The sequence below is a fragment of the Chelonia mydas genome, chromosome 9 (assembly GCF_015237465.2).
Source record: "Chelonia mydas isolate rCheMyd1 chromosome 9, rCheMyd1.pri.v2, whole genome shotgun sequence".
In the NCBI taxonomy this organism is placed as follows: domain Eukaryota; kingdom Metazoa; phylum Chordata; order Testudines; family Cheloniidae; genus Chelonia; species Chelonia mydas.
Genome location: NC_057855.1, coordinates 64,005,878 through 64,015,790, shown reverse-complemented (window position 1 = coordinate 64,015,790; position 9,913 = coordinate 64,005,878). Strand labels below are relative to the sequence as shown.

Genomic DNA, 9,913 nt, shown 5'->3' with positions numbered 1-9,913 from the left:
AGCTTTATGGGGTTAATCCAACAAAAGCTGGTTGGCGAAGACCTTGAGGAAGGTCTTGAAAATGCTGGAGGGATGTCGTGGCTTCTGATCTCACCTGCCTCTGCCTTAACATAGACATAGCCATAACATTGGTAGGAGCCAGACTCTCTGGAAACAGGCGAACTGAATTGTGCACTCAGCGCTCCACGAGCAGGAGAGTTAATCAATGACTGCCCGTTAGAGTGTTTGTACAGTACGTTCACATGTTCACAGTTCCCACTGGTTTGTGATCAGCAAGAACTGCTGGGGCAATTCAAAGTGGCCTGTTAATTGGGAGATGAACAGGAGCATTATCTGCCCCCAGTTAAAAGAAAAGGGCTATTGAAGTTCCCTTTGGTCACATGATCTTAATCGTGTGCCTGAGGCGATGTGGGGTCCAAGAGACATTCTGGCAGGGCCTGCACCTCTGATAAATAGATGACATCAGGGCTATCTAACTGCTTATGGCTACAGCCTGGTTGTCTCTGGTACATGACACCAGGGCTCATCCTAACAAACACAGCTCTACCAACACCTGTCTCTCTGATGCAGAAGCCACAAAGCATTATGTTTACCAACATAGCTAAATGTGCTGCATTAGCACCTGGCGCAAGCCAGGGAAAGCAGGTAGTTCCTGGTACCTTATGTCGCTGAAGAATGGGAGCACTAAGTTTGCTGCTGCTCTGAAGGAGGGCACTGAGATGTCTGCTGGCCTCCATGACAGCACTCCCAGCTGTCCGTCAGGGTAGCAGGAGCTGGGCTGTAACATCTTCCACCTGTAAAAAGAATAACTCACTAGTCCTTTTGTTTAGGTTTCCCTGTGTTTGTCTCTCTCTTCTATTAGGGTTTGTTTGACTCCATGAGTTTTAATCTACAATTAATCACTAATGTAACTGACGAACACCCAAACCCAAAGAGCTGAATAAGCCATTTATTCTCTTTGACATACAAGTTCTGCATCTGGTATGAATTTTCTAAGGGGTCGATGGTGATGAAATGTCACTTGTGCTGCTGCATGACTGTGAGAAAACTGTGGATAGAACGCAAGGCACCTTCTTGGGCACTGAATCCCCTTGACTGGGAGTGGTGGACTCTGAAGCAGCCGGCTCTCCTGTGGAGGAAACAAAACAGGGGTATGACATGTCTATAAGAACCATATAAACTGTGCACTCTTGCACCATATTGGCAGCCAGGGAGGCCAGTAATAAACAATGGCCAAACTCTGTATAGACAACAGTGCACTAACTAGCAATTATAGATTTGATGAAATACTGTCGGGGAAAGGCTAGTCAGAGTAAGACGCACGGTCTAGTGGGTAGAACACTGGACTAGGCCTCAGGTAGGCCAGGAGTTCAATTCCTGGCTCAACCACAGACTGCCTGTGTGACCTTGGGCAAGTCATTTAACCCACCCTGTGCTTCAGTTCCCAGCCTGTCAAATAAGGATGATATGTCCCTACCTCGCTGGGGTTCTGAGAGTCTAAAAGCCATTAACAATTAGGATGCACTTAGATCAGACAGTGATGGGGGGTCATATAAGTACCTAGATACCTGTTTTCTCTTCTAATGAGGAGCCTTTATTTCCAGCATCTTCGCAGGGCAAGGCAAACTGCACCATGAGAAGAGTAAAGAGTCAGTGTATGATTCTGTCTCATTCATGCTCTTCAGGGCTATACAGCTACCAAATGAATAACAGGAAGCTCTTAACTGGGATTGTGGGGGGAGTTGTAATTCCAGCTGTGGTTCTGGTGATGTCAGGAATGACAGGAGTGAGGCTGGAGGCACTAGATATAATTATAGCCTCTTCAGCATGCCACAGTTTTCTAAGCAGCCTCTAACCCAAGCTGCTGGACAACAAAAGAGCCGACCTTCTAGCCCAGTGCCTGGATTACTTGATGAGCACACAGGGAGCTTGAAGAAGGGAGGCTGCCATCGGACAGGCAAAGAACAGCACCCTATTGATTTCCTTTAACAAATTCAATCCAAACCATTTCCTGGGGCCATGTAAATATCAGCCCTCCTCACTACTGAACCCATCCTTAAGTTAAGGTGACTACTCACATGAGCTACAGCTGTTGTATTGGCTCCAGTTTCCCCAGGCATTTGCCGCTTTAGCTTGGAGCTTGTGAATTGTTATGAATACCAGACAGGGGTGAAAGCAGCTGAGGGGGATGAAGATATTTTCACTGAAGGATGGGAAAAGTAACAATTGACTCATGTTTTCTACTTTTAGGGTACATTGGACCATGTCTCTGAAAATAACAAGACCTTGTTACTTGACTGTAAGTAATGGCCAGTGGCATGGATCCCTCTGAGTATGTGTGTTTGCACCCATCGGTCTGTGTGTTTGTCTCTTTTTAGGTAAATGAGACCTCAAGGCTGATCTCCACAAGGGCTGTTAATGCATAGTCAGGAGCAGACTGACCGTAAGTCCAAATCTTTCTCCTAGCTAGCAGAGACCTGCAGAGGGCAGAAAAACTGGGGCTACTGCTATTTATTGATTCTTTATGAAAAAGCCCTGAAAGAATTTTTCCAAAAAGATTTCGGTTCTTTTTTCACTTTAGAAATTCAGGCCTTGTCCACGCTGCTGGCAACTGCCAAACGAGAAAAATCATAGGAGTGAAAGTTTAGCAACAGGGAAGGGAAGGGATTTTTAGCCAGACTCAGACTGGTTTTTTTGTTTGTTTTGTTTTACACTTATTTGACTCCCGTGACTAACGAACACTTGGGAGACAGGGTGTTTTTGTTAGCGGTAGCACATCGCCACCCCGTCAGCTGAGGTGTAGAAGCTCATAATAGACATGGACGACCCCAACCAGTTCTGTAGCAAAATCAGAGAAGACCAGGCTAGACATGCCTAATATTTTTAAAGGTTAGAGAAAAGCAGGGGTGTTTATTTGTTTTTAAATAACTCATCCAAGTATTCTGCATCCAAGAGAAAGCAGCAGAAAAGGACACAATCCCAGTGTTTTAGAAAGTCCTTTGCAGCTCACCTTCAGTATAAAGAAAGACTCCAATATCTGGTTCTGTTGCCATTACTAGCCTGTGGAGCCATATCCCATAAGCATTATTGGCATAAGGGGACTTTTTCCTTTTAGTCAGCCCAGGTTTGTCTTATCAGTAGAGTGGAGGGGGGAGCAATCTGTGACCCAAGCTGGCCAAGGTTTATTGAAAAGATGTTACAAGCTTACAACTTGCTGAGCTAACAGCTGGTTGGTCACAAATCCTTCCCTTCTACTTTCTCTCTTCTGACCCCTTTGGATAGGCTTCTCGAATAGCTGTGTGTATTAGAAGATGATGCTGTTGTGCAGATGCATAAAATAAGGTGACTCGATTTTTTGATCACATTTGTTTGGGAGGCGGCACATACAGCCTGTACGGGTATGTCAACCATGTCATCACAGGGTGTGATGGCAGCTCGTGTATACATATCCACGCCAGCTTTAATTAGCTAGCTTGGATACTGGAGCAGCTGTGGTACCATGGACTTCTGCATGGGCTAGCCCCAGGAGTCATTGCCCAGGGTTCCAAGTGGGTTTGTATAGTGGCTTCGCTGGTCTGGGACCTAAGCTAGCTAGATCAAAGCTAGCTCGCGTATGTCAGCTCAAACTGCAATCACACCCCAAGGTTATTCTAGACCAATGGTTCTCACCCACAGGTCCAGGGCCCCCTGGGGTTTCAGGGGGTCTGCCAAGCTGGGCCAGCATTGGACTTGCTGGGGCCCAGGGCAGAAAGCTGAAGCCTTCCTCTCCACCCTGGCATGGGGCTGAAGCTGAAGCTGAGCAACTTAGCTTCATGGGGGCCCCTGTGGCGTAGGCCCCAGGCAGTTGTCCTGCTTGCTACCCCCTAACACTGGTCCTGGCTTTTATATGCAGAAAAACAGTTGTGGTGGCACAAGTGGGCCATGGAGTTTTTATAGCATGTTGGGGGGAAGCAGGGGCTCAGAAAGAGAAAGGTTGAGAACCCCTGTTCTAGACATACCCTACGATCCCTTCCTCCCAGCTGGCCAGTCCCAGTGAGACTCCAGTATTTTGGGGTTATTTTTTAAAAAGGCACAAGTAACACAGCTGCCTCCTTGTACAACTGACCTAGTATGTCAGTGTGACAGGAGTCCCGTCTCTGGCCCTTCACCTGACCGCACGGCTAGTGCTTGGTGGCCAGCACGGTCACAGCAGCACAAGCTGGGGCTTAGACAGTGAAGAAACATGCTTCCTAGAAGAGAGAGGAAGACGGCAGCAATCTGTCTGGGAAAGGTTCTGTCTGACACAGGAGGAAAGGGCTTGCTGATTGTACACCTTTCTGGGGGTTTAACTGCTCCTCTGCAGGTACAGAGAGTATAACAGGCAGCTGTGGGGCCACTGGGGGGAGGGGCTGTAATTCCATCCGGGTCCTGGTGATGTCAGGAATGACAAGAGGGAAGTCGCTAGATGGAATTTTAGCTCCTTTAACATTTAAATATCCATATTTTGACTAAACTGTGAATCCATCCACCTTTGGTGTGGGAACCTCAGCTCCACCCATTTTGTTCCCTCTACTACGTCCCTCTTTCTCAGAATATCCCCAGCTTCTCTGTGCTTCTCCCTTGTTTTCTCCAACTGTCCCCACTGTGCTTCCTTCCGGCCCTCTCCTGCTGGGCTTTCTAGCCTCTCTTGCCACTCCTGATTGGGTCCCCGGCTGCCTGCTCTACGATCATTGCCAAAAGCTGTATACAAGGAGTACCTCTCATGTAAAACTATTTTAAAACAGATTTACCTCAGAGGTCCTTAATGTGTCTTCAGTATTCTGAGCGTGGGGCGTGTTAACATACGGGTCTGTCAACAAGAACACAGACATCATTTGTTCAACCATCTCTAGTTTCTACTTCAAGTTCATATACACTGCATCACTCTTCTAGCATTACCAGAGAGCAGTATCTTGCATCTTTTCTGTCCTGGTGTGTGTGTGTGTGTGTGTGTGTGTGTGTGTGTGTGTGTAAATATAGTGGGGACTGTCTTTTACCTTTAGGAGCTTTGCTTACATTCAGGGGATTTGTTACTTTCGGGGCATGTTTTTACAGTGTCTAGGACAAAGGGGCCCTAGCCTGTAGGTGCTGCCATCATAAATAAGTAACGGTAACAATACATGAAATAAGATGAGGGAACAGAGAAGAATAAACCCATAAAGACCCACTCAGTTATAGTTTATGCTCCATTTCTGCAGGTCATTAGTGGATCTTAATCATAGAAATGATGTAATTGTTTCAAGGCCTGTATCCATTTCAGCAGCCTGTACTGGTGCACCACGCTTATCAAGCACTGTGTTCCAAGGAAGCCAAAACTAATCCCCAGAAGCAGGACGTGAAAAGGAGTTCTTACTCAAACACATGCTGCAGCCGATATGTTCCAAGCAACCCAAGTAAGACACTAGCCTTTGGGGATGATATCAGTCATTTCACTCCCCCCGACCTTTCCAGGTCCAGTCCTTGTACCCTCTGCATTCGATTCCTTCCTCCTTCACTCTGCCGAGGCCCAGCAATAAGGGCATCACAGAACAGGCAGGCTCTGTCTCAGTTAAGTAGGACAAGGAGCCTGGGGAGGTGTGGGGGGTGAAGATGGGAGACAGGCGGACAGGGGGGAAGACTAGAACTGGGAGTAGTCAGTGAATCTGGGACTGGCTGGCCAAGGAGACTGGAACTGGGAGCCAGAGAAAGAAATGCAGGGGAGGGGCTGGGAGCTGGTGGGTAGTTGGAGAGACTGAGATCAGCTGAGGAGCTGGGATGAGACTGAGACTGGCTGGGCAAAGGGACTGGAACTGGAAACCAGTGAGCAGTAAGGCGATGCGGGGAGGGGAGACAGTTCTGATGAAGAGCCAGGGTGCGGGCGAAGAACTGGGACTGACTGGCCAAAGGGACTGGGACAAGAAGATGGGGAGCTGAAGACTGAGACTGGATGAGGGACCTGGGAAGGGAGACTGAGACTGGGAGCTAGTGGGGATAAGGAGCACAGGTGTGAGGGTGATTGGAACTGGGGCAGGGGGAGAGAGACTGATCAGACAAGGAGCCAAGTATGAGGAACGGGGACTGGATGTGAAAGCAGTCTGGAGACAAGAAGCTGGAGATGGATGGTGAGGAAACTGTGAATGGCAAGCAAGGAGACTGGGTCTGGGAGCAGCAGGAAGATTGGGACTGGGTCCAGAGTGGGAGACTGGACCTGGTTGGGCAATGAGGGATGAGAGGTCTAAGGAGAAGAGACTGGGACTTGCTCCGTGAGGAGAATGGGACAGGGCTGAGGAGCCAGGGGTAGGGAAGAGACAGGGCTGGGACAGGGATAGATTGGACAAGAAGTGATAGATGAATCTGCCGGGTAAAGCACACTCCAGAGACTGGAATGGCACATAAGATTTCTGAGTCTCACCATTCCTCTGCTGTCAGCAAATATCTGTGAAATCCACTAGCAAAGTGTCTCCTCCTCCTCTAAGCTGGTCCACATAGAGTATAACCACCTACTATGGCAATTAGTTACTCAGTTAACTCAGGTGGCAAAGGTCTGAGCAGTGGACATAAAAGTTCTAACCCTGCTGATCACCCATGTGGGTGTCAATACGATGCCACATGACAGAATTTCTGTTTTTCCAGTTTGCTTTTTTTAAAAAACCTAGAAAACTCCACCCAAAAAGCTATATTTAAAGAATAGTACTAAGGAACAACCCCAGAGCGGGTCCGTCCCCAGGGATCTTGTGGAAAAAACAGTATTTGAACCTATAACTGAAGACTGTACCATGCATATGCACAAGGGGGGCTGAATTAAAGTCGCACAGGTAACCTTAATTCTGACATTTCCTAACTTTTGAGTGCTTGATTTTCCAACCTTATGTGCCATTCCAACCCACTTATGTGCCATTCCAACCTTAATAATGTTCTTTTAATGTAGTTTTTGTGTGTGCAATAGCATTTTATTGCATACAAAATATCAGTATTCAGATTAAGAAAAAGAAAAAACTTCAAACTCTCAAAAAAGTAAAAAATCAAACATTCACCTTTGTCCTGGGTCTCAGGAACTGGCAATGTTTCTTCAACACACTCACTGAAAAACAAAAGAAGACCATCATTTTGACTATAAATAAATAAATATTTGATACAGAGCTCAGTGCATCTCCATCAGTGCATAACAATTAAGCAATAGGCATTCACAGCACTTTACGCATGTTTTTTGCTCAGTCCTTCAGCCCTGACTCCAGTGAGTATTCCCACCCAAAGGAATCATGCAGTGGTGATCCAGGATTCCTGTGTTCTGTTCTCCACTCTACCCATGGCCTGCTCTGTGTCCGGGGGAGGGGGTCTCTTTGCCTTTCTGTGTTTCAGTTCTCCTATCTGCGTAAAGCACTTTGAGATGTGTGGCTGAAATGCACTGCATAAGAGTTATGTATTATTGGGTGGCTTTTCCAAAGCACCTAAGGAATAAAGTCCCATTGAAACTCACCAGGACTTCCGACTCAAGGAATATTTCCAACATACCTCTGAACAACATCCGACTCAAGGAATATTTCCAACATACCTCTGAACAACATAAGCTATTACCAGCAGGAGAGTGGGGTGGGGGAGGTATTTTTTCATGCTTTGTGTGTATAAAAAGATCTTCTACACTTTCCACAGTATGCATCCGATGAAGTGAGCTGTAGCTCACGAAAGCTTATGCTCAAATAGATTGGTTAGTCTCTAAGGTGCCACAAGTACTCCTTTTCTTTTTGCGAATACAGACTAACACGGCTGTTACTCTGAAACCTGTCACCAGGACTTTGATTCTTGAGCTGTTGACTTTCAATGAGACTTATGCTCCTATTTCACTTAGGTGCTTTAAAAAATGGCACCTCTTATTGCTGACTTCAGGGACACCTGACTGCAAGGTTGGGCATGTCAATTAATTATTGCCTGATAAGGAAGAAGCATGTAAAATTTGCATCAAACTCAGAATGAGGCAGGTGAACAGGAAGAAAACCCACACTCTTTTAAAAACACAGAAGGTTTTCTTTTTAAATTTCAGTTCTGCCCTGTATTTAGAGCCCAATCTGCTCCCTCTCAAGCCAATGGCAAATCTCCCACTGAAGTCAATGGGGGCAGGATCAACCCTTTGTCTACAGGGAGGGCGCTGCCTGGTTATGCTTGCAGAAATTTGCTTCATAAAATTAGTGTCACAAGCAACTGAAGGTGTCAGAGGGTCGCTCCCAGAACTTCCTTTTCATTCCTGCTTTGGGACACATCTAGGGCTCTCTTCTGCTCGGAAACACTGTAGGGGGGGAAAGAGCACTGGGCGTTTCTTTCGTCAACCTAGCAGCAGGACAGGGTTTCAAACACCAGGCTGGGTTGCCCAGCATGGTGCAGCCACTTTGTGCCACACCACTAGAGAATTCTGAATGTACAGCTGATGTATTGAGCCCCAGGAGGAATACCCCAGCACAAGAGGGAATACCCCAGCCTCCTATGCCAGCCCCCATTCTCCTTGCTGATAGCAAAGGAGGCATGGCCAGAGGAAAGGCAATATGCCCAGATTGCCCCTATGCACTGATCTCTAGCTGAGGTTTTGGCTGCTTATGCGTGCTGGAATCTGGTATAAGATAGAGCAGTACTAGAGACTGGTCCTGCAGTCAACAGCCCCTAGACTGGCAGAGCGCGAAGGTAAATTTTATGCTCCTCTACCAATGCTGTGTGCGGTTCAGCCAGACCCCAAAACCTGGCCTGTAATGTTAAACAGAGTTATATACTGAAACCAGCTAGTGCCACTGATAATTCACCATGACTGCAAAGGGGCATTGTCCGACAACTGGTGTAGTCTAGGCCCCTGCATCCTGTGTACCTCCTGAGAAGCGCAGACCCCCTCCCTTCCCCGTAAAGTCAGCTGCAGTTGAGGAAGTTCAGCACCTCACACGAGCAGCCCATGCTGCAGTCTGAAGCCTCTGCTGGAGGTGGGTGCAAGGTGCACCCACACCACGCATTCCAGCTTTGGCCACCATGAGCCATTTTGCCCTGGGAAGTGGGGTTAGGATGCGTGGAGAACATAGCAAAGAAACAGTTCTCAAAAATAATCACCCACAAGCTTTGTCCGTGAGTATTTTCAACGGTGAGCTCTGGCTGTGTATGTTTGTGTGGAGATGGGAAGACAGAAATGAAGGATATTTCTTTAGAATAAATTAACTTTGCCAAGGAACTTAGGAGTCATTGCCATGGAGTTTGGTCCTATTGTGTGGCAGAGTAGCCAGGGCTACTGGTCAGGGCTTCAGAGCTGGTCAGATGAAGAGAGAGTTGGATGGAGCCCTGTGTTACTTCAGAAAGAGCCCCATAAAATCTAGAGACAGCCCTGCCCAGGGACCTCTGGAAACCCCCACCCTCAAACATAGATCCCTCCTTTGTTTTTAGCACCAAAGTAGTTACCTTAAACATGGGATGCCCTTGCTTAGAGCAGACAGCACATCTATGTCTGAGGATAAGCTGGCCACACTCAGTTTCGATTTAGGGCCAGCCAAGTTAGTTGATATTGTTTGTTCCATAATCTGAAAAACAATTACATTTATTTCTCACAACATTCCAATTCCTGGCTCATTCATCTCACCTGCTTCTATTCCTTGCCTCTCTAAGGCCTCTTTTTGTTCCCTTCACGATAAGATCACCTGAATAGTACTGCCTCACAGAGGAAACTCAAGTCAATAAAGGGGAGGTGGATCCATGGGGAGTTCTAATGAAAAGCTAGAAAATAATTTAGGCAACACCTGGATTAAAAAATAATCCAAGGGACAAATAATGAAGTTAGGAATAAATGGTATAAGAGAGGGGAGTGAGATTCCATGTGGAACAAGAAGTCAGGCAAGAGTCCATACCATTTAAACATGTCCTGTATGTTTCCATTGTGTAATATGATGTTCAGCTA

At 46.8% G+C, this 9,913-nt stretch overlaps 1 long non-coding RNA gene across 1 annotated transcript; it reads right to left on the bottom strand.

The window, feature by feature from the left end:
• Window positions 1-4,565: 4,565 nt before the first annotated feature.
• LOC122461633 lies at window positions 4,566-9,523 on the bottom strand. Its single transcript, XR_006283655.1, has 3 exons — window positions 9,421-9,523; window positions 7,032-7,078; window positions 4,566-4,828 (listed from the first exon to the last, which is right to left on the bottom strand). It is a non-coding gene; the product is annotated as an uncharacterized LOC122461633 (long non-coding RNA).
• Window positions 9,524-9,913: the final 390 nt, after the last annotated feature.